This window comes from Petaurus breviceps, unplaced genomic scaffold, assembly GCF_028583685.1.
Source record: "Petaurus breviceps papuanus isolate PSGF00001 unplaced genomic scaffold, PetGlider_PUasm1.0 229, whole genome shotgun sequence".
Lineage (NCBI taxonomy): Eukaryota > Metazoa > Chordata > Mammalia > Diprotodontia > Petauridae > Petaurus > Petaurus breviceps.
In genome coordinates, this window is record NW_027185903.1 from 18,847,085 (window position 1) to 18,875,055 (window position 27,971).

At 39.7% G+C, this 27,971-nt stretch overlaps 1 protein-coding gene and 1 long non-coding RNA gene across 4 annotated transcripts in view; one reads left to right on the forward strand and one right to left on the reverse strand.

The window, feature by feature from the left end:
- ARSB (arylsulfatase B) overlaps positions 1-27,971 on the reverse strand; it is a 305,283-nt gene that overhangs the window by 194,954 nt on the left and 82,358 nt on the right. The window lies entirely within an intron of this gene.
- LOC138167431 (uncharacterized) lies at positions 249-27,709 on the forward strand. The gene is made up of 3 exons (XR_011169880.1): positions 249-706; positions 19,344-19,433; positions 25,007-27,709. It is a non-coding gene; the product is annotated as an uncharacterized lncRNA (long non-coding RNA).

Here is a 27,971-nt window from a genome sequence, read left to right on the forward strand (position 1 = left end):
AAAACAAAATAATTGTGAGTTTTCCTCATTATTATTATTGTTTTGAATGGTTCCACTAAGTTTCCATGACTTTAAGTAAAGTACATCAATTATCAATGGAAGAGATGTAAGAGCTTTGACCTCTGATCCAAGTTAAACACCACAAAAAAGAATATTTATTCAAGGATGACCCAGGAATACATTTCTGCAGGCCTCTATTTCACCAACAAGGAAATTCCTGCCTAGCCATGCCAGAATGAGTCCTAATATGCAGTCAGATCAGTGCTTTGACCCTGCAGTCCACAGTGGGACAAATAATCCAACTTCACAAACTGACTGAAGGCAGCAGAAAGGAGAGAGCTCCTGCTGAGATGGGAGAAAGCAGGAGGGCTGATGTAATGAAACTGGCAGCCAGATCCTAAGTAACTGATGTTGCCACCAGAAGAGACTGAGATAAAGGAAGATGGATGCAGGAAAAAGAGCAAAAACCAAGATGACAAGAAGATAAGAAAGGATTGTAAATAGTTACAGCAAAAGATTCCCCAACTTTAACAAGGCCAACGTTACTGCTTGTAATGGTCAGATGCCAATGGAATTCATTTCATATCTACTTAAACATTTATTAGGGAGGAAAAAGGCTTGAAAGACCATTTTTCTTGACAGATTGAAAACATTTGGCCTCACAAAGTCAGCATGGAGCAGGAATCTCGGAGACAACAATGACCATGTAAGTCCTGTATGTGTGTGAAGGGGTTCAGGCTAAAGAGGATGAGATGTTTAGAGACTGTGGGATGGAAGCCATGACATAAACATGAAGAGGGTGGGGACTGTTATAGTTTTGTCTTTGTCTTTTCAATGCCTAGCACAGTGCCAAGCACATAGTAGGCAGTTACTAAATGTAGGCCGATTGGCTGGAAGCTGCTATCAGCAAGGAGCCTCTGAGGATGCTGTTATTTTGCTTTTCCATAAGCTACCCTTCCCTGGCCTAAAGACTCAAAATCACAAGTAGCCTGTTTTTGTTTCACCCATGTTCTTCAGAAAAATCTGCCCAATGCTCTCCTTATAAATTTGGCCAAGGCAGGGAATCAGCTATTTTTGCTAATGAAGCTGCTTTTATGACAAACTACAAATACTTTCCACTAGAGGAAAATCCTCCCATTTGTCTACCCAAGATTTTCCTTTCCTTCCAACTGAAATCCCCTCAGAGACTCAGAAAACTATTTATTTTATCAGCTGTGTCTGTCCTTCAACACTGATAATCAGGATCATAATCACAACTAGCATTTCTTTTTTTGCTTTTTGGAGGGCAATTGGGGTTAAGTGACTTGCCCAAGGTCACATGGCTAGTTTCTGTGTTAAGTGTCCGAGGCCGGATTTGAACTCAGGTCCTCCTGACTCCAGGGCCGGTGCTCTATACAACTAGCATTTCTATATCAGCGTAAGGTCTGCAAAGTGCTTTATAGACATTTTCTCATTAGATCCTTGCATAAACTCTATGAATTCAATGTTATTATTATCCCCATTTTACAGAAGAGGAAACTGAGGCAAGTTTCCTTCAACGTGGTCTGAGATGGAACAGTTAATAAGTGTCTTAGGTAGGATTTCAACTCAGTTCTTCTTGACTTGAGCCCTGTGCTCTATCCTGTCTGGGCAAATGGAAAGAATAACCAGATAAGGATTATCAAAAGGCGATAGAAAATAACACCAGCAGAGGAGTGGAAATATTATTCCGAAGTAACACTTGTATGACAAAAGCAGAGAGGGAAATGGAGAAGAAAAATGTTTACACAATTTAAGAGAAGAATTTTGATGCACCATTTTAAAATATGGGTCATTTCTAAGGAGAGCTCATATTCTCTACTGATGTAAGATATCCTACAGTAATCAGTATTCACTACATCCCAAATATAGTCTATAAGGTATGGCAGATTAAAGATGATCAAAGTTTTGATCTACCCAGCATATCAATTTATTAAGCAATGCATGGTCATTGCCCAAGAAACTGGGCCCAGACCTCCTCATCTTAGGCCTATACCTTGAATGCAGGGGGAGACAGACTTTTATACAATAAAAACAATTAATCAAATAAAGCCAATTAATTAAAAGGAAACAACACAACATTGTTGTTGTTGAGTTTCAGTCATGTCCAACTCTCTGATCCCATCTGGGGTTTTCTTGGCAAAGATGCTGGAGTGGTTTATCATTTCCTTCTCCAGTAAATTTGACAGATGAGGAAACTGAGGCAAACATGGTGAAATGATTTGCCCAGGGTCACACAGCTAATAAGTTTCTGAGGGTGGATTTGAACTCAGGAAGACAAGTCTTCTTAATTCCAAGCTCTTTCCACTGTGCACCTAGGTGCCCTGTAATACAACATTAGGTAACCTCAATTCTTATTGGAGGAAAGATTAGGGACTTTCCAACTTAGAAGGGATGGAACAAACAGGTACAATTACCTGAAATCAGAAAAAGAGGTGTCCCACTCCCCTCAAGTGTCTGTAAACAATTAAAGGAACACTGAAATAATAACAGATAGATCAGTAAGGAGCCTGTTTTCAGAGAAGACCTATGGGTTGCTTGAGAGGTACAATTGCGAGAAAACTCCTTGAGGCAATCCTAGAATCTCACTGGGTTTCTGGTCAACGTAACCTAGCTTCTTAGTTAAAGGTCTCTAAAGTAGCAGGTAGGGAACCGAGCCACACAGGGCTAGGTTCAAATGACGCAATGAGGTTTTCTCCCACTTCCCACAACTGAAAAAAAGTTTTCTCACAAGACAAAAATTGGACTGAACTAGACCCATAAGTGAAGAGAAAGAGCACTGAGTTAGCTCCAGAATTGAGTCAAAAGATCGAGTCACTGTGGTTCACTCAACTCCCAAAATTAGTCACTTGCTGTCCTAATCCCTCAGTCATTTCATTTTTTCACAAACCACCACAAGAGTTCCTGGTGAGAAAGAGCCACAGCTGGCATGAAATGTGAAGCCCTCCCCACACTCTTAACCTTCCTGCCAGTTCTCCCTTTCCCTTCTCACCTCTTGGCCAGACTGTGAAGACATCCTCACCCCTGCCAGAGTAAATCCAGAATTCTCATTCCATATCCCTTAGGCCCAATGATTCCCTCCTTCTCAATCAATCAACATTTATTAAGACCCTGCAATATGCCAAGCTAAATGCTTCTCAATGACAGTAGGCTTCTCCTGGATCCCTGTATGGCAGACACTCTGATGCACCCCGAGGACTCTTGGCCTTGCCATCTGCTCTGCTGCATCATTTTTAGGACCTCCTCAACTTTCTATCCTCCCTAAGGCTGAACCTTCCTACCTGTTCTGTTTCTCCCACTTAGAGTCAAAGCTCCTGGAAAGCAGCGACTGTTTTCCTTTTCTATTTGCGTCCCCAGCACTTAATGTAATGCTAGGTACACAGAAACTAGTGCTTATTAAATGTTTTTTTTTTTTCATTCATTCATTCAGAATGCATGTTAAGTGTTTTACATTTATCCTCCTAACAGAAATATTTTACCGAATATTTGCTTGGGAAGTAGGCAGGGAGATTTTGTGGGGTTATACTGAGGAATCAATAAACAAAACTGGACAGGCAGTTCAGTTTCCTCAGAGTTCTCCTCTGAAGCTTTGCCAAATGCTAAACATTCTCACTAGGGCAGTGTCTATGTTTAATGGTGGGACAAACATACAAAAGACACAAATTTTTATTGGCACAAGTCTCTTTGAAGAAAAGTGGAAAACACAGATAGCTAATGGCAGTAACTCTAATAATTAAACAGCTTGTTTCATTTATCCAAGTATCACTTGTCCAGTTAAAAGAAATTATTATTTATTCCAAATACTGACTGAATCTTTTCAAATGGTTTAAGAGAAATGTTTAGTCCAGTTTTGCAGATGGCATTTACCCAATGGTAAAAGAATTCTTTATCCCCTTCCTTCTGCCATCAAACTGACACCACCTACAAGTGCTACAATTTCTGTAACTCGTGGTATTACTGATTTGTTGTAGCCATTCATGTCTGATGTAGCCAAGAACATCCTTTGTGAATATGGGTCAGAGTAGGTAAGTGTGTGAGCACGAAGTCTTGGTGAGATTAAATGTTACATGTAAGCTAAATCTAACACATCCCCAGGTATGAGTGAAAGAGGACACAGTCAGTAAGTATTCTGATTAGATTTCTGCTTTGGATCTACTCACTATCTGGGGCAAGGGAGGGACTTTTAGTTGGGACCCTGGTCTCTCCAAATGTGGCAATGCCTCTAAATGCCTGAATATGGTTAAGGCCGTAACTGTCCTCTAATAGAGAGCTAATCTTAAGACTATGTAAGGTTATTTTCTCCTACAATAAATGATCCCAAATTTCTGTGCCTTAAGTCTCAGGGTCTGCTTTATATGTGTATATGTGTGTGTATAAATTGTTATGCCTTCTCATTTAACAATAGCTAGCATTTACATACTGCTTTAAAGTGCACAAAACATTTTACATATGTTATCTCCTTTGATCCTCACAACAACCCTGAGAGGTTGGTACAATTATCCTTCCCATTTTACAGATGAGGAAAGTGAGGTTGAGAGAGCTTTAGTGATTTGCCCAGTCATAGGGGTTAAGTATCTGAAGCAGGATTTGAGTATATACATAGATTTCTAAAAAAATAAATTATAAATAATTATTAGAATATATAATATAATGAATATAATTATTTATTAATTATTTTTAAAATTAAGTACATTTTAGATTTGAGTATATACATTTTAGTTACCATGAACAGATTTTGTAACATTCATTTTGGTACTCAAAGTCATTTATGTTTACTTCCTAGTTCTTGGCAGAGTTCTAAATATCTGAACTTCCCAGTTAAATGACATCCAAATATGTGGGGAGTTATTTTGTGGCTAACATCACTAAGATCTACTAACACTTTTTATAGCCACTAGTCCTGCCTGCACTGCCATACCAAAGCTAACGTTCCCTTCTTTTCCCCTCCATGCCTCTCCCTAACACTATCCTATACATTTATCATCTTTATAGATAAACTGGACTAAAAAGAAGGGTCATTAAAACAACTAGCTCCATATTTTCTCCTGGCATTAAAAATGACCTTGCATAATGATCATGAAAAGTATGGTTTTAATCTAACTACACTGGCAGGGTAGCTCAAGTCAGAAGGCATTATATGAATTGAAATGTTAGGCTAACCCAGAAGGCAATTGTGCATTTGCCTAGTTATCTGTGGGGTTGGGGAGATGTGGTTCTGGATGAGGTGAGCAAGAAAAAAGTGTCTGAAGCCCTGGGGTAATTCAGCCTGGCATCATGGGAACTTGCCAGGTTTCAACTAGATGCCAGAACCATCTACTCTAGGTCACTTACTAAGGTCATTGAGCCTTACCAGTTCAATTTACATTTCTAAGCATTAAGGGGGTACATGTAAGTGCAACAGGTGTGATTTCTCTGGACAAGGAGTCCTGTATATGCTATGCTGTTTTTTTTCTTTTGTCAAAATTTAGAGTTTCTAGGACAAATCATACCCATTGTTCTCCCCTTCCCTCAACCAGTCAAAGAAAATCACTTGGTTTCATTAAAATGATTGAACAGGGCGGCTAGGTGGCACAGTGAGTAAAGTGCCGGCTGGGAGTCAGGAGGACCTGAGTTCGGTTCTGGCCTCAGACACTTAACACCCACCCCCCACACCCCCACACACACCCACGCCCCCCCCCCCCACACACACACACACACACACACAAGGTTGCCTTGTAACCTTGGGCAAGTTACTTAACCCTAATTGCCCTCCAAAAAAAAAGCCAAAAAAAAAAAGGTTGAACAGTTTTTCTTCAGTTTAAGATGTGTCTATTCTCCTATTTCCATACCCAATTTTTCATCTGGGATCCCTGTGATAAACTGATCTGATATACATTTGTCTGGCACCTTGTAGCAGCAAGCACCCTAGATTATCCAGAGTGGCTGCTAGCATAGGTTCTTAGATCTACTTTTTTAAAGGAAAGCAACTCTAAATGGGTTAACAATCTTACTTTAATCAATCAAACATCAGAGAATACAAACAGAAGTTACAAGCAGACAGAGAGACAGATCAGCAGAGAGGGCTTCCCACTGTCTGACCATTACATCCATACATAGATAGTTACCAGAGAGGGAAGCACCAACATCTGGGTTTTAAAAGCTGGGGGGGTGGGGAACTCAACAGCTGCCCAGAGTCTCATCTGGCCACATCACACAACTCTTCCTAAAGTGAACCCCACAACAAAATCTCACATCAGAGTATATATAGCCTTCTCCTGGGTCAGAGACCATCACAACTCTTTTGACCCACTGCCCAATCACAAAGTAACAAGGTGTGGCCATTCCTGAAAAACAAGCCTCCCTCTACAGGCTTCAGGTGAGCACACTCCCTCTATTAGGGGGGAGAGAATATTCTCAAATCAAGGAAGGTTCTCAAAGTCACTTAAGCCTATGAAAGGGCCAAAGGGCAGGAAAGATATTCAGATTCTCATTCCCATAACACACCAGAAACAAGGAGAATTTTTTAAACTTAACAAACAAAACAAAACAAAAACCCTTCCATTGTTTCTTATTCAATTTTTGGAGGGAAGCTTAAATGTGGAGTCAAGTAGAAAATGACTTCAAACTAGGTAAATGAAAACATGAATCTTTTCCACACCTCTGGCAGTTGTTAACTCTATCAGATGCATCTAATCCAATATGAGATGTGCATGTGTGATTTTTATAAGCAGCATCTATCAGAGGCTCAAGTTTCTGGCTCTGATTTTTTATTTTTACACATCTAAGTTAATCCTTGCATGGGATGAAAAAGTACCTCATTTTGTGCAGGGTCATAAAGTCCCAGAATTAATGACGACAAGGAATTTATTATTATAGTTATTTATTTACTATGTCCTATATACCAGCACGGTGAGAAACTGCTGTTGTTGTTCAGTCATTTCAGTCGTGTCTGACTCTTCATGACTCCATCTAGGCTTGCTGTTGTTGGGTTTGTTGTGGGGAGCCAAAGAAGCCCGGTCAGACCTCAGATATCCTAAAGTCCTAATAGTGGACTTTAAAACTCTTTGAGATGCGACTTTTTGTTAAGTTAGCTCCTGAGTTCTTTGTTATGGGTTACACTTATAAGGATGTTACTTGAGTTCTGAGATCAATAAGCTATACCCAAAGATTTTAGTTATTGAGAGCCAAAATATTTGATTCAGCACTCAGGTGTCTTTGGGTGGTCAGCTCTAAATGTGATGTCTTTTGAGGATTGCAGCTTTGGCTCTGAAGTTTGCTCTCAATTGTATCCATTTATGACTGCGGCTACATTAGCAGATACCTGAAGCTTAGATCAAAGGTCTTACCCTAAGACTTGGGTCTCCTAGATAACAAATCCTTATCAAATTATCTAATCTGTGCTACTTCCAGGATACAACAGACTACGTAATGATTAGAAAACTTGAGTCCTCTTCCTTTGTCTCATTGCTCTATAAAAACCTTGTCCTAAGAATCAATAAATGGAGTTCATCGTTCTTCCTTGAATTGCCCATGTGGCCTGGTCATTTCTTATTCACATCTCTGAATCATACTAAGTGCCGGAGCAGCCCACTGCAGTTTGTTTTGTTTTTGTTTTTGGCAAAGATACTGGAGTGGTTTGTCATTTCCTTCTACAGTTCATTTGACAGAGGAGAAAACTGGGACAAACAGGGTTAACTGATTTGCCCAGGGTCACACAGCTAGTAATACAAAAGATGAAAAGATAAGGTACTTGCCCTGAAGGATATAGCCTTCAACGTGGGGCTATACCACTAAGATGAAGGAAATGATTAGCAAATGAGACAAGACAGGAGATCATCAAGTACTAAATTTAGGTGATACAGATGAGGATCCCAGACCTAGGGCTTGAAGGCACCTGAGAGGCCATGAAGTCCAACCCCCTCATTTTGCAGATGAGGAAACTGAGGTCCAGGGAAGTTAAGTGACTTAATGAGGATCTAAATGGTCTTGTGAATCCATAGTTGGTGACTTCCATTATACCAAGCAGCGTCCTCTGGAGTCTAAACTATTTTTTTAAGAGACATAAGTGTAAGGGGCGGCCCAGCAAGTAAGAGCACCGGCTCCAGTGTCGGGATGACCTGCATCAAATCTGGGCACCACACCCAGAAATAACTGGCCATGTAACCTTGAGCAAGTTACTTAAACCCGATTGCTTAAAAAAAGAGAGAGAGAGACATGAGTGTTGTTGTTCAGTCATTTCAGCCTTGTCTGACTCTTCATGGAGGTTTTCTTGGAAAAAATACTGGTTTGCCACTTCCTCCTCTGGCTCATTTTACAGATGAAGAAACTGAGGCAAACAGGGTCAAGTGACCTTGCCCAGGGTCACACAGCTAGCAAGTGTCTGAGGCTGGATTTGAACTCAGAAACATAAATCTTCCTGACTTTAGGCTTTAGGCTCTGTACAGTATGGCACCACCTCTGCCCATAGGAGATTAGTGAAAATTAAAGCAGGCAATTCAAGCAGGAAATGGACCCTTAGCTGGACCTTGAAGGATGAGTAAGGCTTAGATAGGGAGGATGGCATTCCAGCCAGATGAGGAAAAAACATAAATAGGTTTTTGTTTTGTATTTACAGTATCTTGGAGTTGTCTTTATATATTTTCATTAAGAGTTGAGCTTTTCATCTAAAGAAAAATGGCATTTCCTAAGAGCATTTGACCTCTATAAACCCTTGACTCTTCATCCTGATGCTGCCCAACTCCCAGTCCCAGCTAAATATTTCATTGCAGACAAACAGTTTGCACTCAGTTGTCTACAAGAGAGGACTGGAGGGCACAGCAGAAGCAGAGGGCATCACCGGATCTACCCTGGGGAGATCTGAATTTCAACAGCCTCAAATCTTAATAATTGTTGTAGCTCAGCTACGTGCTGGCTTGGCTTGTATGTTTTCATTGAGCAAAGGCATTTGGAAGTTTATTTTTAATATCATGTTTGTGATTATTCCTATGCTCACAAATGCAGAATCATTGTTCTCCAATAGTTTCTATGATCTTTAAAATTTAACTGGGGCCTGCAACGGACTTACATTTTACAGCCATTATTTGAAGATAACAAAGGAAAATGAGGCCACAACACCAACAGTCTCACAGATGGTATGCATAAGCAGAAAAGGCTCCAAGTCTATTCTGAATTTATGTTTCCAGCTGCATGGAAAATACCTGTACTGGTGACTCAAGCTGCCGGGATATCTACTTTTAAATCACAGCAAGGTTAAAAAAAAAAAAAAGGTTTTTAAAAAATGCTTTGACATATACAAAAACTGGAAACAACTTCTGCCTGATTTGGGGTTCATCTGCTACTTTAAATTCCAAAGTTGAGGCATAATGAAAGGAGTCAGGTCATTTAATCTTTCTGGGTCTTTGTAAATTAAAGGGGCTGGGCTAGATCAATCAACCAAACATTTGAGATGAGTCATGATGTTCACCAAGCACAGTTCTAGGGACAGGGGACACAGAGATACAAAAGTGAAACACTCCCTGCCCTAAAAGAGCTTACATTCTATCTAAAATATAACACACATAAAAATAAATATAAAATATATACAAAACAGATATAAGGTCATAATGCGGCGTTGGGGGGGGGGGTTGCCACTAACAACTTCCAGGGTCAAAAAAAAACAGTATCATACAGAAAATTCAGGTCACTCCCTCAAGAAGTTTACAATCTGTGTTCATAACATACTGTTTAAAACATCTTCACATATACAATCTCATTTGATCTTCCCCAATATTCTATCAAAGAGGTGAAAATGCTGGGTTCCACATTCACAGAACCTAAATGACTCGCTGACCTACCACATGATTCCAAGGTCAGCAGCTAGGTGGAGCACTGGAAAGAGGATGAGACCCGGAGTCAGGAGGATCTGAGTTCAAATGTGACCTTAGACACTCACTGGTGGTAAGACTAGGCTGACAACCTCTTTTTGCCTCAGTTTCTTCCTCTGTAAAATAATGGCAATAGAAGCATTTGCCCCCCAGGACTGTTGTATCAAATGAGATCTTTCTAAAGTGCTTGGCAAACCTTACTTTGTTTTCCAAAATTTTATTTTAGATTCAAATGTGAGAACACAAATAAAGAACAGAGAAAAGAAACACAAACACATCATCAATTTAAATACTGGAACTTAAGTACAAAGTTAGAAAGAAAAAAAACATGTTGTGTGCATAGTAGAACATATGAGAGGATTCAAAATATGTAACAAATTTTCATTTCAGGAAAGCCTATATGATAAATAATGCTCGTTGTGTTGAGAATTGTCCATCTTTGCTTCTTTGTGAGTTGTCTTTTATTCTCTGCTGTGCACTTTTTTACTTTGTTCTTTTTTTTCCCTCCCCCAGCCCTTCCCCCTCCCAATAAAGTTTATGGTTATAAATAGATACATATACTCCCCCACCCCAAAGGCTACAATAAAGTTTAGATATGTTTCTCTATAGAATATATATTATATTTCTCTCTCTATATATATATATACATCACATATACATATATACATACATATACTTTCCCAAACGTATTCTACTCCTGATCTTTATTTTTATGTATGTGCATATCTCTTGTTTCCTATCCCTCCTGCCTCCTCTACTTCTACCCCACTACCTTGTCTTCCTATGACTTGCCTACCCCCTCTATCTCCTCATGCCTCCCCTATCCTCCCATTCCTAGAAATCTAAACACCGTTCTATACCCCTAATTTACCCATTTCCTCCCCCTCCCCTCTAAGGATCCCTCCCTTGTCCTTCCCCTCCCCTCATGCCCCTAACATTTTCTTCCTTCTGAATTTAGAATACTTTTGTACTCTTTTAAATATATATGTATTGTTCCCTCTTAAACACATTCCCAATTAAAGTAGGTTACTAGACGGGTGGCTAGGTGGCACAGTGATTAGAACACCAGCCCTGAAGTCAGGAGGACCTGAGTTCAAATTTGACCTCAGACACTTAACATTTACTAGGTGTGACCTCAGGCAAGTCACTTAACCCCAACTGCCCTCCAAAAAAAAGCAAAAAAAAAAAAGTAGGTTACCAGAACTACCAACCCTCCTCCCCCATCTAATTCCTCTGTATCAATTCTTCCTCTTGCACCTCATTTGTATAAAATAATTACTCTTTTAAGCTGGTCCTAAATGGTTTTACTTTTTAAATTCATATCATACTCAGGTTTTCCCCCAATCTTTTTTATGAGCTATCCAATTATTGATAAGACTCTTAGACATACATTTTACATATATAAAAAGTAAACAGTCTGTCCTTATGGATCCCTTATAATCAGTCTTTGTTATGTGCCTTATATTTCTCTTGGTTAATGTACATTGAATCTTCTACTAAGTTCAGGATTTTTTTTTTAAAACAGAGACATGAGAGTTTATCAAATGTCAATTTTTTTCATTCAAGATAAAACTTAACTTTGCAGGGTATTATATTTTGGGTCAGAGCATCAGTTCTTTTGCTCTTCAAAATGTTGTGTTCCAAGACCTGCAGTCCTTTAATGTCTCTGCTGCTAGGTCTTGTGTAATTCTAATTGTGGCACCATCATATTTAAATTGCTTTAATCTTGATGCCATTAATATTTTTCCTTGAGCTGGGGGTTTCAGGAACTTTTCTATGATACTCCTATGAGTTTTCCTCATAGGATCTCTTTTCAGTGGTGATTGATGGATTTTTTTTTCTATTTCTACTTTCCCCCCTTGTTTTAATGCCTCAGGACAATTTTCTTTAATTATTTCTGGTATTATTGTATCAAGATGTTTTTATTATAACTTTGAGTTAATCCAATTATTTTTATATTTTCTCTTCTTGATCTATTCTCCAAATCTGTTGTTTTTCTTGTTTCATTTTCTCTTCTATTTTTTCATTATTCATATTTTGTTTAATCATTTCTTGATCTCTTATAATTTCACTGGCTTCACTTTGCCCAATTCTCATTTTCAAGGTTCCTTATCAGTAGAGGTTCCCTCAATCTTCCCAGGCTCAAATGCCTAACTCCCCTCACTATTGGCCCTTAAAATTCCAGTGGCTAGGGAGGAGGGAGCCCCTCAAAACAACTAACTCCAGGGCTTGTTAAAATGGAACTAGCCTGGAGGTGTTTACTCTTCAAAGGACCAAACCTCATCCTGGGATTTTTCTTCTCATCTTCTCAAATTATCCCAGAAGGACTCTGGTTAAGCCCCTATTCTTATTTATCTCCACTTACCCTTTGTTCACCCTAAGGTGCTATTTTTAACTCTTTTATGGGGGAAAATCTTGAGACCTTGGAATGTTCTGACCTATTCTACCATCTTCCCAGAATCTTCCCTGACAAAACCTTACTTTATTAACACTATCTATTACTATTATGTTGGGCAGCTAGGTGACACCATCGTGCATAGAGGGCTAGGCTTGATCCAAAAGATTCATTTTCCTGAGTTCAAATCTGGCCTCAGACACTTACTACTTGTATGACCCTGGGTAGGTCACTTAACCCTGTTTGCTTCCGTTTTTATATGTGTAAAATTACCTGGAGAAGGAAATAGTGACCACCCCAGTATATTTGTCAAGAAAACCCCAAATGAGGTCATGAAGAGTCGGACATCACTGAAACAACTGAATAACAACAAACTATTATTCTATTATACTGTTGTCTCAAGCAGATCCAGGGATCAAGAATATCATTTGCTTCCTATTAAAGAAGATTTGGTTCTCAAAACCATAGAAACAAAGCTGGAAGAAACATCAGAAAAAATCTAGTCCAATCCCTTCGGTTTACAGATAAAGAAACTGAGTCTCAGACAGTTTAAGTGGATTATCCAAAGTCACACAAGTAGTTAGCATAAGAAATGGGGTTTTGACCCCAGGTCTTGTGACTCCAAAGCTCAGATTTCAACTGCACCAAGCTACCTCTCACTTGTTGTAGAGTGTTAGGTATTTGGTTTTTTGTGTTGTTTTTTTTTAACTTTTATTAGGTTTTTTTTTCTTTTTTCCCCCTTTTGGAATGAAGGGTGTTCACTTCCAAGGATGCAGCTCTGCCAGACCATCAGGAGTCACATGCACATGGCAGGGATGAGTGATCTAATCAGTGCATAGTAATGCTTTTCATGGTTTAGTCTGGGAACAGTTTTCTGCTGTAAAATACCTTGTGTCTCTCAACCCAAAACCCCTTCCCCCCTACGGCCCTTCCCCCCTTGCTTTGCTAGAGGTAGACTGCTGTGGTGACTGAATTCTATCGCTTATCTAACACAAAATAAACAGAACAATCTGGAGCTAATTTAAGTGGTTTACCATATCAGGATACAGCTGGGAAAGATTTTAAGAAAAAGGGTCAATGTGAACAATAGCACTGTGAAGGCCTAACAGGCAGAGAGCACAGGAAGGCCGTTTCAGACAGCCTGGCAGACAGCTGTCAGCCACTCCAATAACAATCCTCGCAGCCAATGAAAATTGGCCAGGGTCTGAGCTCCCAACCCAGCCTGAGACTGCAACAATGAAAACAAGGGATTAGAATGAGTTCCTAGTTAATGACTGCAGTGTCATGGTCATCAGTATCCTAGGAGGCTACAGCTGTGCTCCGGCCCAATAATGATGCTGGAGGAGGGGCAGATGGGAAACAGCACTCCAATTTCTACATAACCTGAACTAGGACTTTTCTGTCCCCCTCCCCCTATTTTTAAAATGAGAACGCACACATGCTGGCTCTCTACTCACTTGTGATTCAGGCAAAAGCACCGAGGCGAAAGAACATCTGTTTTTGACATCATTTTCTCCTACTCTGCAAAGAGAGTGGTTGGGTTTGTGAAATTTGGTCATACCCTGAATTTCCTGGTGTGGCTCTAGAGGTAAAAAGTGCCACATGTGAAGTTTTCAAGGAGTTGAAGGAGAGCCCCCACCCCTTCAAAGAGGGCAGACCCTTAATAAAGACACTAAAGAACCCCAATTTAACCCACTTAAACTAAATCAATTTTAAGACCTAGAGCAGGAGATTTTAACTTGGGATATACAGACTTTAAAAAAAAAAACAGCTTTATAACTTCATTTTGCTATAATTTATTTCCTTTGTAATACTTTGCACTCTACTTTATGCATTTAAAAACATTATTCTGAGAAAAACTCATGACATAAAAAAGGTCAAGAACCCGAATCCTAGTGGCAGCACGGTGGAAGGATCAGGCATCAGTCCAGGTTCTAGTCCCATCTCACCTTAATTAGCTGACCTCATGCAAGTAGAGGAAGTCTTCCCAAATCTCACTGGTTTCCCAGGCAGGATGGATGAACTGACCTTTTGAGATCCTCTCCACCTCTATGGCCTACAACTTTTCGTTTAATTTGTTGCATTGTGTGGAAGTACCACCTTTTCTCACAGGCAAAGTGAAGAAGGGAACAGACATTTCTATAGCACCTTCTATGTGCCAAGCAGCCATGTACGTTACAAATATCCTATTTTACAACTGTCTCATTTGATCCTCACAACAACTCTTTCAGGTAGGTACTATTATTATACCTATTTTATAGTTGAGGAAATTAAGTAAAACGGAATTTAAGTGATTTGCCCAGGGTCACAAAGTTAATAAGCATCTGAAGTTGGATCTGAACTCAGATTTTGGTAGGTGTTATTCTTATCTCTATTTTACAGTAAGGAAACTGAGGTAAACAGAGGTTAAAAGACTTATCCAAGGCCACATAGCTAGTACATGTCTGAAGCTAGATTTTAATTCAAGTGTTCCTGACTCCAGACCCCATGATTTATCCACTGTACCAGCTACCTGCCTCCTATACACAATAAACTTTGGATTGGGTGATCTCTACAAAAACATTTAATTGCTAAAATTACCAGCATGCTAAACAGAGATCAGGACCAGCCTTCTGAAAGCAAAAAAGGGTCTATTTAATAAGTCAATGTTATAATAACAATACTTGGTGTTCACAATACTTAAAAGCTTGTAAAGTGCCTCATATACATTATAGTGTAAGGGATAGAGTAGTGAAACGGGAGTCAGAGGTCCTAGGTTCAAATGGTGGTGTGTCACCTGTGTAACTTTGGACAAATCACTTAACCTCTTTGAGTTTCAATTTCATCATCTGTAAAAAAAAAAAAAACGGAGACTTAATAGATCTGCAGTTCTCAAACTTGTTGGTCTCAGGACCCTTTTATACTCTTAAAAAATTGTTGAAGACCCTAGAGTCTTTTATTTAGGTGAGTTATATCTATTCATATTTATTGGATTTGAAATTAAAACACTTTAGGTAAGATTATGAAAGTAGTCTTGAATTTATAGTTCCTCTGAAAGGGTCTGGGACCAGACTTTGAGAACCTCTGGACTAGATAAACTCTCAGGCCCCTTCCAGCTCTAAAACGATTATCCTATGATCTCATATTTTCATAGGGGAAAAATAAAGTTGGAAAGGACAGTTTCCTCTCCTTTCAAAGCCATAGCATCATCTCTATTTCTAGATTATTCTATGTGTTTTGGATGGCTGCCTCAAAAAAAAATTTGGCACCAAAGAAAACTGTGTAGGAAGAGACAATGTGTTAGGCATTGAACTTCTCTAGAGAGCCTCTCAATTCAGCTAAGTGAATTAGATCTACTCTGCTGTTATTTTTTGATCGTGTTGTTTATTTAATCAAGTGAGTTATTCATTCTTTAGAAAGCAGGGAATTCAAAACCAATAAAACCTCTTATAGAAAGAGGGGATTAACTCACTTCCAAGTGACTTGGATTAAGAGTGGTACTTGCTTCCTTAAAGGTAAAATTGCTCTTTACCTGAAGAGGTTGGTGCAGTAAATTCCTATCTCTGTGTCCTCTATTGTTCAGAGAGTGAAAAGATACAAATCATGCAAATGATTCCCACCCAGATCTCCATATCCAGTCCTATACTCTGTCCTGAGCTCTATGCCTATAGCACCAATTATCCACTGAACATTTAAAACCAAAGGTCTCAAAGCCATCTTAAACTCACCATGATGGAAACAGAACTCATCTTTCCCCCACAAAACATCCTTCTTTCTAACTTCCCTAATTTTACCAAGGGCACCACCCTCCTTCTTGTTAGCAATCTTGATTCATGAACCCAGAGTCATTCTCAACTTCTCACTCTTCCTCACACCCTTCCTGGTGCCAAGTCTTGCTGGGTGTCTACGATATCTCTCACATTTATTTCCTTATTTCAGAGGGCTACCCTCACCCCCTTCCAACTAGAGTGTTCTGATAGCCTTCTAATTGGTTTCACTATTTCCAGTTTCTTCCTTCTCCAACCCATCCCCTCTCCACATAGTTGCTAAAGGGACATTCCTAAATCACATGGGTGACCCCATCACTCTCCTGATCAAAAAGCTCCAAGAGCTTTCTCCTTCTTCAGGAAAAAATGTAAAGTCTTCTGTTTAACAGCTAAAGCCCTTCAGTTTGACTTCCACCCTGCTGTTCTGCTTACTGTACAATACGCGCCTTCATGTATGTTACAGTAAAGCCAAATGGGTGTCTTACATTCCTTGACTGGAAGATTTCATCTCCCATCTCTGTGTCTTTGCACAAACTGTTCCCCTTGTCTGTGTTCCTTTAAGACCCTTTTCACATGGCACAGTTCAGTGATGAAAAGAGCAAAAAAAAAATTTGTGTAAAGGAAAATATATTAACTCTCAAAGGCAGTAAGAAGTGCTGCTGTAATAGATGCACATTTTGATACCTAAGAGGACTAGGAAAATGGTTTTATTTTTTTTTTTTTAAGCAATCGGGGTTAAGTAACTTGCTCAAGGTTACACGGCCAGTTATTTCTGGGTGTGGTGCTGAGTGTCTGAGCCCGGATTTGATCCAGGTCATCCCGACACTGGAGCCGGTGCTCTTACTCGCTGAGCCACCTGGCCGCCCCTGATTTTAATAAAGACTGCTAACACATGTGCATGAAGAAACAGATTTCAGATGTTACTTGAGCAATTTTAGACGCTGGTGTAAAAATAAAAACTCAAATCCCCTTGTAAATGATATAGAATGATTCTTCACTTGTGTATGAACAATTTAGTGTTTTTTTAAAGAGGGGGAGAAAGACTATTTATTTTTTAGAAACTAAAGAAATGTGAGTGTAAACAATTTAAAGGACATATGGAACCATGCTGATGAAGTCAGACTTTCAAGACATTCTGGTACAGTAGTGTATTTGAAAAAATGTTTTTATGACTAAAAAGGATATGTGGAGTCTGAATTATTATTTTAAAAGGACTATTGATTTGAAAAGGAAAATCTGAGAAGTAGTAACTGCTGAAATGAAAGGTGAGTCACTGAGTTCTCAATTAAGTCACTTAAGTAGATGGTTATTGAGCATAGAAAACTGATAGAACTCTCTGACATGGGAACCTGGGAAGAAGAACTGAACATGTAGCAAGAGGGCTAAAAGCTTCTCTGCTGGAGCTGTAGTCTTTAGAAGCAGCCAGGAGACTGAAGGCTTCAGCTGAGTAAATGCAACCTGATTGTTTGCAAAGGAAATTGACTTCATTGACCAAAAGCTTCAGTTATGACTTCAACAACCACCGAAAATTAGAGAGGTAAAGCTTTTCATAAGTACCTGTTGCTCTCTGCTGCCACATCTGGTGTGAACACACACCAAATACACATCTCTGCCATTATAACTTTAGCAGTTAGCTGTATAAGAGATGTCAGGTAACTCTACCCCATCAGCTATGCTGCCAATTACAGCACCAGTGCTGTCATTTAGCCAATAAAGAGATCTTTGGAGAACAATGTAAAGAGGAGGAGGCAGACAGGAATTTCCCCAAATACCTGGCTAAAAGTAGCTATACTACAGGGAATGTAATGTTTTTCTTGAAAAATTTAAGTTGCTATTGTATAGTTTTGTTTTTAAGTGAAGGAAAACTACTCGTCAAAATAGTGATTTTTTTGGCCACTTTTTCTCCAAGAATAATTTCCAAAAGAAAATGAATTCATCAATTTGGTCAAATAAACACTAATATTTGTCCATGTAGATATGGCCAGAGAAGTGAGGTAGCATGGTGTTATGCATAGCCAAAATGACAGACTTGGAGTAAGAAAGAGTTGGGCTCAACACCCAACCCAGACACTTACTCATTTCCTTACCCTGGGCAAATCATTTAATCCCTCTGGGTCTCATTTTCCTCATCTATACAAAGAATGAGTTAGAATATATACCTCTAAGGTCCCTTCTAGCATCAAATCTATGATCTTAGAATCCTATGAAGAGGGGTGAAGTTGAATGAATAAGAGAAGTCATTATTCTGGCCATGGTATTCATGGCCCACTTCATATTAGGACTGTCAAACAAGTATCTCTAATTTTCTTGGTATTCCTATCCTGTGGTACAATAAAATCAAGAATTGTCAAATGTTTCACATATGTAATAATTTTGATATTGTATTCAAATATAAAAGTAATAGCTGAAAATATTAATTTATTTTACGTTGTTGAATTATAGGCTCTTGAACTTGATATTCAGATTTTATGCAAAATAATTCTACAGATGCCAATCTAAGGAACTTAAAAAAGAAATGTCCAAGATACCAACCCTTGGAACAATTATCTCTCTCTAAATACATCTAAGAGTGAATACGCACCAAAATGTCAAAGTAAGGTATTCAAACAACTGTTAACAGTTGCATCTGTGGTAAATATGAGCATAAAGGTCATTAGATTTCTAAATAACTGTTAGTTAGACTGTGTTAAAAGTCTTGCCTTGCATAAGAGACAATTAAAGCTAAAATAAGAGGTCTTGTTTTCCTGAAACAAATGGTTGTAGTCTAAAAAAATAAATATAGCAGTATTTTTTTTAGATGGAGAAATAAATTTTCAGGGGTATCTAAAATATGCAACAAAACTTAAAATCTCATTCTTAAACCTTATTATCATAATTGAGCTGCCCACAAAATGTAGGAAGTTGGACCAAATGACCTCTAGGGTTCCTTCCAACTCCATGATTTTATTTGCTTTTTGGAGGGGGGAAGGCAGGGCAATTAGGGTTAAGTGACTTGCCCAAGGTCACAGGGCTAGTGAGTGTTAAATGTCTGAGGCTGGATTTGAACTCAGGTCCTCCTGACTCCAGGGCTGGTGCTCTACTCACTGCACCATCTAGTTGCTCCCAACTCTATGATTCTATGAGCAATACCATATCGTGGTCACTTTTGTCCAATCACACAGTTGCCTCACCATTCTTAGCATTTTTAATTTCTTTATTTCTCAACTTCTTGGGTTAATTCCCCAAGCCTTAACTATTCTGACCAATCTTATTGCTTCCATTTGTTATAGTCAATGTTTAGTTTAATATATGTACATATATAATAGCCTTCACCAAAACCCTGGGAGTTGTAATCTTTTCCAGCTTGGGAAGACAGAAAGCTAACACAAGATCAGGACTGGAAGGCGAAGTTTCTCCCAGAAGGGCTGTTTTGAGGCTCTCTAAAGGAAGAAGGTAAGACAGAAATGGTCAGGACTCTCCCCCCAACACACACACACACACACACACACACACACACACACACACACACACACACACACTAGCAGTGGGACAGTGACATCTGCAGATCTGCAGGGCCCTTACTCAAACCCATGCCCACAGAAGAGGCCAGGAGAGGTTTCTCTTAAATGGCTAAGTAGAGAGATATGTAACCATAGACATGGGACAGCTCTGGGAGTCACCTAGAAAAGAGTGATCTCTCCTAGGCAAAGCTGGGATCTCACAGACATCTCTAGCCCACTGTAAGACAGGTGTTTTTTTGGTTTGGGTTTTTTTTTTTTGGTGGGGGGCGGGGGGAGAGGAGAGGAAATGTGTTGTATGTGTGTTGTTTGTTTTGTTTTTTGCTTTCTAACCTCCTTGGCATATACATGAGCTATTCCATAACTAAATTTTCACAAGCAGAATTACTACAAAATTGGCCCATTTTAAAATCCACCCAATTGGACTCAAGTCTAAACTACTAACTGAGTAACACACACACAGAGAACAAATATATTTTCCCTTGGGGCTGAAGACTTGTTATTTAAGTGCTATACAGAACTCCTGATGAAAAAGATGAAACTCCCTCTACCAACAAAAATCCCAGTCTGTTCTGCAATTTATACTTTCCTGAGGGTACCAAGAGGTTAAGGAATCTGCCCAGGGTCACCTAGCCAATATGTCTGTGGCAGGACTTGAACCCAAGTGTTCTTGACTCTGAGACTAGCTCTCCATTCATTAGGTCACACTATACTTCTCTCTGTCTCTGTCTTACTGTTTCTCTCTCTCTCTCTCCCTCTCTCTCTCTCTCTCTCTCTCTCTCTCTCTCTCTCTCTCTCCCTCCCTCTCTTCTTCTCTCTCTCTCTCTCTCTCTCTCTCTCTCTCTCTCTCTCTCTCTCTCTCTCTCTCTCTCTCTCTCTCTCTCTCTCTCTCTCTCTCTCTCTCTCTTTCTCTCTCACACACACACCACAGAGTCTCCGTGCAGTTTTTAGATATTAAGGTTTAAAACAGTTAAATAGAGAGATACAAACATAGAAATATTTGAAGAATCTTCAATTTCACCAGTATAGAAGACTCCTTCCCGTGTGAGAGAATTTGCTTTACCAGTGCAGATCATAGCCCATCCATGACTTAGTAAATAAGTCTTAAGGAATAGCCTGAGGCCCACAGACATAAAGCAACATGTCCAGGCTCACACATGCTTCTCCCACAGCCATTATGTGTCTGAGGTAGATCTGAATTCAAGCTCTTTCTTACTTTAAGGTCAGTAGTCTCGCCCTATGCCATGGTACCTCTGAAAACATGAACATGTAACATAAATATAAAATGAGAAGTAAATTATGAAGACAAAACTAATGATGTCAAATAGTTATAAACTTATATGTTTAGAGATTAAAATGACACCTGTACATTCATGCTTGAGCTCCCCTTCTATCCCATTTGTTGGGAGCAGGTGTATGCAGCCTGGCAAGGGCCCAGTTCAATTCTGGCAGACACTTTCTCTTTTGTTTTATTGACACTTAGCTTTCATATTCAATCTATTTGGTTTTTGTTTCCTCTTACTTTCTTAGACATCTCCCAAGCTATCTGGTAATTATCTGACTAACTAGTCTCTCTGCTTGAACAGAAATGAATCACCCACCCAATTAAAACTAACAAAAATACATCTTGACCACCTTTTTGGGTCTCTAGCTCCTACCCATCAATTGTGGTTTTAAGTCACACTTAGAGCAGTGATGATGCAGCAGTAACTTGTTCTGTAGGATGAATTCAACTAAAGAATATACTCAATAATTATAGTAATAGATTATGATTTATAGGAACATAAGATTTAGAAGATTTAGAGATCTTTTAGAGATGATTTATTTCTATCCTCTCATTTTGTAGATGAGACTCCTGAGGCCCCTAAAAGTGAACAGGACTAGCCTAAGATCATATCAACAAAGAGAAATAGAATAAAATCTGCATATATAGTGGCACCTTACAGTTTATAATGTGCTTTACATAACTTATCTCAATTGACTTCCAAGAGAATCACTAATACTCCTAAAGCCCACATATGAATGGTCATGATTAATGAAACAAGGCTTCAAAGTATCAGTCCTATGCTAACTTTACACAGAGAATGACACTGAAACCTGGACAGTCTAGCAGCGCCATGCCAGGAAGCTGAATCTCTTCCATTTGAATTGTCTTAGAAAGATTCTGAAGATCACCTGGCAGGATAAGATGCCATATACTGAGGCACTTTCTGGAACTAAACTGCCAAGCATTCCAACTCTGCTTCAGAGAACACAACTCTGATGGGCTGGCCACATTGTTCAAATTTGAAACATACACTTGCCAAAAAGACTATTTTATGGCAAACGCACCCAGGGTAAGCACTCACATGGTGGTCAGAAGAAAAGATACAAGAACATGCTCAAAGTGTCTCTTAAGAACTTTGGAATTGATTGTGTGACATGGGAGACACTGGCACAGGACCACCCAGTACAGTGTGCCCTCATCAGAGAAGGTGCTGTGTTCTAGGAGCAAAGCAGAATTGAAACAGCTCAAAGGAAATGCAGGGTGTGCAAATTTGGAGTATCCACCCCAAATGTCCACTCAGACTATTTGTGCCCGACCTGTGGTAGAGCATTCTGAGCTCGTATCGGTCTGATCAGTCACAGTCAGACACACTGAAACTTGACGCTAGTATAGTGATGTCATTTTCGTCCTCTTCGAGCACGGACAACAACCATGCTAACTTTACACAGAGAAAAGACAGAAAATGAGAAAACATTAAGGCAGGGTTTGAAATTTATGAATCTCTATAAATTTCTTAAGATTTACAAAGCACTTTATATTTCTTATCTCATTTGATACTCATCACAATCCTATGAGGTACAATCTATTATTACTCCTATTTTACAGATGAGATAACCAAGGCAGACAGATTAAACGACTTGCCCAGGGTCGCACAGCTAGTAAGTGTCTGAGGTATTCCTGATTCCAAGTACAGTGCTATAACCACCAAGGTGCCTGCAGAAATCATGGTCTAGTTCAAAATGATAATATTTAATAACTCTAATCTTCAGTATCTCCCCATCTATTGACTGTTTCTTTACTTCCTACAAACATGCCCATGTTGTCTCAATCCTTAAAAAACACTTGCTTGATCCTTCCATCCCTATTAGGATCATCCTATATTTCTCCCCCCTCTCTCAGCTAAATTCTTTAAAAAGGTCATGTACAACCAGTGCCTCTACTTCCCCTTGTCTCACTCTTTTCTAAACCATCTGCAGTCTGGCTTCCAATCTCATCATTCAACTAAAACTGCTCTTGCCAAAGTTACCACTGAATTCTACTGGTGAAATCTGAAATGCTTTTCTCAACTGTAATTTTTCTTGATTTTTCTTTGGCCTTTGACTGCTAATCACACTCTTCTGAATGCTCTCTCCTCTCTTGGTTTTGTGACACTTTCTCTTTCCTCTTAACTACTCCTCATTTATCCTTTGCTGGTTCTTCATCCAGGTCATACTCACTAACAATGAGGGGTCCCTAGGGGCGGCCAGGTGGCTCAGTGAGTAAGAGCACCGGCACCAGTGTCGGGATGACCTCAGATACTTAGCACCACACCCAGAAATAACTGGCCGTGTAACCTTGAGCAAGCTACTTAACCCTGATTGCTTTAAAAAAAAAAAAAACGAGGGGTCCCCAAGGTTCTATACTAAGCCCCCTTCTCTTCTTCTATACTATCTTGGTGATCCTATCAACTCCTATGGATTCAATTTTCATCTATCTATATCTATACCTAGCTATATATCTCTGTGTGTGTGTGTATATATATATAATCTATACACATATACATACATACATTTTATAGATATATATTTCCAGCCCTAACCTCTCCTCTGAGTGTCATTTTCAGTTTTCCTACTGCTTCTTGTATATCTCAAACCGGGTAGCCAACAGGTGCCTCAAATTCAACAAATCCAAAACAAAACTCATTGCATTCCCCCTGAGATATTCCCCACTTCCAAGCTTCCCCATTACTGTCCAGGGCATCACCATCATCCTGGTCACCCAGGCTCACAGCCAAACTCTCACCCTTGACTCCTCTTTCATATTCCCCACATGTCCAAGCTATCTCCAAATCTTGTTATTTCTACCTTTACAACATCTTCTCCCCACTTGCACAGCTACCACCCTGGGTTAGGAGCTTATCACCTCATGCCTGAACTACTGCAATAACCTTCTGGCTTGTCTCTCTTCCTCAAGTTTCTCCCCACTCCGAAGTGATCTTCCTTAAGTGTATTTCTCACCACTACTTAATGTACTCCAAAGGCTCCCTATTACTTCCAGGATCAAATATAAAATCTTCTGCTCGAATCTGAAAGTCCTTCATAACATGACCCCTTTCTGCTTCTTACGCTATACTCCCCTCTACATACTCCATGATCCAACAACACTGACCCTCTTACTGCTCCTCACACTCCTTTTCCCAATTCTATGTCTCTTCCCTGGCCTGTCCTCCAAGCCAGTAAGTACACAGAAGGTGCTTAATAAATGCTTGTTTATGTTCCCTTCCCTTCCCCCATCACACCTTTTCTCCTAGAATTTCAAGATGAGATCTGTGGCTAACTCTACAGCTCCTCTCTTACATAGAAGCATCACTGATCTTGATTATTACACTATCAATTAAGAGGACAATTAAGGAACTGAGTTCCTAATACTGACTTCCAGGAAGCCCATAATTTGTTTCCCTCTTGCTGCTGAACCAAAAACAGCACGGCCCTAGAGTTCATGAGGCCAAGTTTAAGTTATTCAAAGGACAGTGAAGAAGTGTTGCCTGAATGATACTCAATGACACCACCCACATCAAAAGTACAAGGTTATTCAATGAATGAGAGCATGCAAACCCAAGCCTAGCTGTTCCAGGCTTTCTGCCATCACGAACGTCTTGCTACTTTCTCTTCTATGTCAACAAAGTACTCCTTTAAGTCAGGTTTCCTTATAGACCCAAACCAAAGGGGCCAAGAATAGGGCTGGAGCACTGGTTGATAGCTGCTGAGGACATTTTAATCTCTTTATACATGCATTCATGCCCTCCTGACACCCTGCTATTTTCTTCAAGATCTATTTTTTGATTTTCTTAAAAATAAAGCATTGGTTATGGCTCTAAGTTTAATAAAAAGTGTTTATCCCTCCCCCCAAAAGAATGTAACACTGTTATATACTACTCAGTATCTGAAAAGATGCAAGGGAAAACCTAGACCTTTTCAGGAGTCTAGACCACTATCCAAAAAACACAGCCAAGATGCAGACATAAAAATCTTATAATGCCTTAAACTAGCATCATTAGGTATTGGGATATACTGCACTTTCTAAACTGTCCATAATGGAAGATTGCTAACTTTTTCCCTGATAACTTTCTATTGCCAAAAGAAAAGGAAAAGATTGGAAAAGTGATATTAAAAGTATTTCTATGATTCTTTATGGCTAGAAGTGATGTTATATGCATTTATATACATTATATGTCTATTTATGTACATTATATTTAAAAATAGATACTTCTGACTGGGAGGATGGAGCGGAGTCAAGATGGTGGAGTAGAAATAGGACCTCCATGCGGCTCCAGCTCCCACCACCTCCAATTCATGTAAAAGGGGACTCTGAACAAACTTTGGAGCTACAGAACTCACAAAATGACACAAAAAAAGCTAACCTCCTGCTGAGGACAGCCCGGCAGGCCGGCAGGAATAGGCCAGCGCAGCGCTCTTGGAGCTGACCCCAGCCCCATGTGAGCCAGAGGTTTCAGTCCCAGGGCGAGCCTGACCAACCGCCTGCTAGAGGGACTCCAGATGACCAGCAGCTGTGGCGGTCCAGAATTATCAACACATAGATGCTAAGGACAAAGTGAGAGGTCAGTGTAGCGTGGACTTTGGGATACAGTAGATGGGAGTGCATTGGCCTCTTCCACCAGGGTGAGAAGCCGCTGCGGCACCTCAGCCTCCACGTGGAAGCTTCAGCTCCTGGCCTGCAGACTGTAGGGGTCCAAGCAACCAATCTGAGGGGTAATTGCTCTTGCTTTAACCTGCTTGGATCTGGATTGCAGTCTAGGGTGGAGGTCCTGGGGTGTGTGACCAGCTTGCCAGAGCATGTGGAGACTTCATGCCCCCTAGAGGGGGCACCCAACTAATACCTCTGGCAACTGAGAAAACCCCAGCATTTGGGACAAAAGCTCCCCTGTCTGGTGGCAGAGTCCTACTGAGGCAAAAAGCCCAGGGGTCAAGTGACTGAGTGGCAATATGACCAGGCAAAGGAAGCAAAGCAAACAGAATAATCCAACATTAGACTCCTATTTAGGGGACAAAAAGGATCAAAGCATGAACAGGAGAAAGACAGTGAAGTCAAAACTCCTGCACCAAAAGCTTCCAAGAAAAATACGAGCTGGTTACAGGCCATAGAGGACCTTAAGAAGCAGATAAAAGAAGTGGAGGAAAAATTGGGAAGAGAAATGAAAACAATGCAAGAAAATTATGAAATGAGAATCAACAGCCTGACTGAGGAAAATCACACCTTAAAAAACAGATTAACTCAAATGGCAAAAGAGGCTCAAAAAGGCAATGAGAAGAATGCCTTAAAAAGCTGAATTTGCCAGATGGAAAAATAATCTCAAAAGCTCACTGAAGAGAATCATTGCTTCAGAATTAGACTGGAGCAAATGGAAGCTAGTGACTTTATGAGAAATCCAGATACTATTAAACAGATCCAAACAAATGAAGAAATAGAAGGCAATGTGAAATATCTCATGGGAAAAACCACTGATCTGGAAAACAGATCCAGGAGAGATAATTTAAAAATTATTGGACTACCTGAAAGCTATGACTACCTATGATCAAAGAAAGAACCTAGAAATCATCCTCCAAGAAATTTTCAAGGAAAACTGCCCTGATGTTTTAGAACCACAGGGCAAAATAGAGGTTGAAAGAATCCACTGATCATCTCCTGAAAAAAAGATCCCAAAAAGAAAACTCCTAGGAATATTATAACCAGGTTCCAAAATTCCCAGATTAAGGAGGGAATATTACAAGCAGCCAGGAAGAAGAAATTTGAATACTGTGGAAACACAATCATGATAACCCAGGATCTGGCAGCTTCTACACTGAGACACTGAAGGGCTTGAAATATGATATTCTGGAGGTCAAAGGAGTTGGGATTAAAACCAAGAATCACCTACCCAGCTAAACTGAGTATCATGTTTCAGAGGAAAATATGGTCATTCAGTGGAACAGAGGACTTTCAAGCATTCTTGCTGAAAAAACCAGAGTTGAATAGAAAATTTGACATTCAGATATAAGAAGCAAGGGAAGCATGAGAAGGTAAACAGGGAAAAGAAATCATAAGGAACTTATCAAAGTTGAACTATTAACATTCCTACATGGAAAAATGATAATTGTAACTGATGAAACTCTTCTCAGTAGGAAAATAGTTGAAGGGAATAGAAATATATATATTTCTATGGGCATATGAATACATATGTGAACTGTGTATATATGTTTACAGGTATACATAGAGGGCACAAGACCAATTTAATAGGAAGGGATGATACTTAAAAGGTGAAATTAAGAGGTGAGAAAGGAATATAATGAGAGGATATGGGGAGAGACAGAATGGGGAAAACTATCTCATATAGAAGAGGCAAGGGAAAATGGTTACAATGGAGGGGAAGAATAGGAAGGCAAAAGGGAATGGGTCAGGGCGGCCAGGTAGCACAGCAAGTAAGAGCACCGGCTCCAGTGTTGAGAAGACCTGGAGATCGAATCCCGGGCTCAGACACTTATCACCCACCCAGAAACACCTGGCCGTGTAACCTTGAGCAAGTTACTTAACCCCAATTGCTTAGGGGCGGCCAGGTGGCTCAGCGAGTAAGAGCGCCGGTTCCAGTGTTGGGACGACCTGGAGATCGAATCAATCCCGGGCTCAGACACTCAGCACCACACCCAGAAATAACTGGCCGGGTAACCTTGAGCAAGTTACTTAACCCCAATTGCTATAAATAAATACATAAATAAATACATAAATACATAAATAAATAAATAAATGAATAAATAAATAAATAAATAAATGGATGAATGAATAAATAAATGAATGAATGAATGAATGAATGGGAATGGGTCAACCTTATTCTCATTGAATTCTGCTCAGAGAGGGAATGAAATACACACTAAATAAGGTATCTCACCCTACAGGAGAGTAGGGGGGAAGGGGATGAGAGTGGGGATGATGGAAGGGAGGGCAGGCTGGGGGGGGAGGGAAGTTGGAAGCACCCACTTTTGAAAAGGGACAGGATCAAAGTAGAGAATAGAACAAGTGGGAGGTGCAATAGAAGGAAGGGAAATATAGTCAGTCTTTTACAATATATCTACTATGGTAATGTTTTGTATTAGCTACACATGTACAACCTATACTGAATTGCTTATCTTTACAGTAAGGGTGGGCGTCAAGGGAGGAAGGAAATGAATCTGGAAC